Source organism: Urtica dioica, unplaced genomic scaffold, assembly GCF_054948205.1.
Source record: "Urtica dioica subsp. dioica isolate 48M unplaced genomic scaffold, U.dioica_male_clone48M_v1_H2 Urtica_dioica_male_H2_contig_50, whole genome shotgun sequence".
Classification (NCBI taxonomy): domain Eukaryota; kingdom Viridiplantae; phylum Streptophyta; class Magnoliopsida; order Rosales; family Urticaceae; genus Urtica; species Urtica dioica.
Window position 1 is genome coordinate 14,148 of NW_028297240.1, and position 2,297 is coordinate 16,444.

The following is a 2,297-nucleotide window of genomic DNA, read 5'->3' on the forward strand; positions in this document are numbered from 1 at the left end:
TATTATTATTGTTTGAGATATGCATATAACATTTAGCAATGACTAGCACAATATTATTTATTTTAGTCTTTATTTTATTGTTTGTGATTTATATGGTCTTAATTCATTAAAGAATAGCCACAGCATCTTTAATTAATTTAGATTGTATATTTAGAATTAATATCACATAAAAACAATAATTGTGGTTAATCATATACTATATTATGGAATCTACCCACATGAATTTTGTAATATTTGTATGATTAATTAGGATAAAATATCAAATTATATTTCCTAATTAACCCACAGGTATTAGGAAAAAGAACATAGTTTGATAGTTTTATCATAATCGTGTGAATCTAATTGAATTAGAACTTTAGCCCACAGGCAAGTTTTATGTCTCTAGATTCATTGAGTTAAAACATGTTTTGCATTGGTAAATCATGATATAGTTATTTTCTTCAAAACATATTTTAATAAGCATGTTTAATTTCTGTAAATTGCAGCTAGTCAAACTGTAGGTTACTCTGATGTTAAATGTGATGTTCCCGAACTCAAAGGGGACAATTTTAAGGTCTGGAAAGAGAGAGTTCTCCTTCAACTAGGATGGATGGATATTGACTATGCCATAAGGAAGCCTGAACCTCCCTCAATCACTGAGGAGAGTACCCCAGATCAGGTTGATCTTTATGAAAAGTGGGAGCGATCTAATCGCCTCTGCGTTATGTTCATAAAGACCAAAGTATCTGCTGGGATTAGGGGTTCAATTGAGCAATATGACAAAGTTCGTCTCTTAATGAAAGCAATAGACGATCAATTTGTCACTTCAGATAAGGCTTTGGCAAGTACTCTTATCATGCAGTTCTCATCCATGAAGCTCACTGGAGTAGGAGGTATGCGTGATTATATCATGCGCATGAGGGATATTGCGGCCCAATTAAAGACGTTGGAAGTTGAAATGTCTGAAACCTTTCTGGTTCACTTCATTCTGTGCACTCTGCCCCAGCAATATGACCCATTTAAGATTTCTTATAACACACATAAATATAAATGGTCAATTAATGAACTTATGACCATGTGTGTTCAAGAAGAACATAGGCTGGCTATGGAAGAGGGTGAGAAAGTGAATCTGACTTTCACTGAAAGGAAGAAGAAAGATTGTGCCAAAGACAAAGGCAAGATCCCTGTCAAACCGGACATAAAGAAAGAGTCAAAATGTTTCTTTTGCAAGAAGAAATGACACATGAAGAAAGAATGCTCTAAGTTCAAAAATTGGCTTGACAAGAAAGGTATTCAACTTTCGTTTGTATGTTATGAATCAAATCTAACTGATGTTGGTCATAATACTTGGTGGATTGACTCTGGTTCATCAATCCATGTTTCAAATACCTTGCAGGGTATGCAAAACCTACGGAAGCCAGTGGGAAGTGAGCACTACATCCTTTCAGGAGGTAGGATGAGCTCGCATGTGGAGGCTGTCGGTTCCTGCGATTTGGTGTTAAGTAGTGGCTTTATTTTGCATTTAGAAAAGACCGTTTATGTTCCTAATTTTTCAAGGAATTTAATTTCAGTTTCAAGACTTGTGCCTCTTGGTTTTGAATTTAACTCGGTTGAAAGGTCCTAGATTCAAGCCTCATGATTCATAAACTACAGAAATGCATGTCTGTCTCCTTACAATTGGAAGATTTATCTTTCAACTTGATGCTAAAAAAAAAAAAAAAAAAAAAAACTCTCATCCACAAATCCGACATTTAACTCCGTCATCTTTTACACCTACTACTTATTTTGCTTTGTGTTTTTTTTTTAAACGTGCTTTATTAAACCCTCTCCGAATTTTAATGAAAGGGAAGATTAGTACAAGAAAAAGTACCCAATGCATCTTATTAATCACCGCCATCCGCCTCAATTTGGTATTACTTTGATATAATGAAAAAATTGCCCTATCTAATTGACAAAATATATCCTTAGCCATTCGAAAGAATTATTTAGAAATTCTTATAATTTTCAACAATGATTAATTATCTTCTAAATTTCAAGATTGGTGAAAAAGTATTTCATGTTCTGTTGTCAAAATAAGAGGAATGTACATCTTACCCTCAAATAAAAATAAAATTATTTGTGTCAATGCACAACAGTGGTCCACAATTTTTTTTCGTTTTTTGTTTTTGTTTTTGTTTTTCGTTGGTTTTTTTGTTTTTTTGTTTTTTGTTTATTTAGATAATAAAGATTGCACATGTCGTAGCACAAGGCCAGGTACATGTTCTATTGTCAAGACAAATAATAAGCACAGAAATATGTTGATGATGTAAGTTTATTTA

At 33.1% G+C, this 2,297-nt stretch overlaps 1 pseudogene; it reads left to right on the forward strand.

The window, feature by feature from the left end:
* The first annotated feature begins 574 nt into the window (after nt 1-574).
* Nucleotides 575-1,410, forward strand: LOC149376188 (uncharacterized; annotated as a pseudogene).
* Nucleotides 1,411-2,297: the final 887 nt, after the last annotated feature.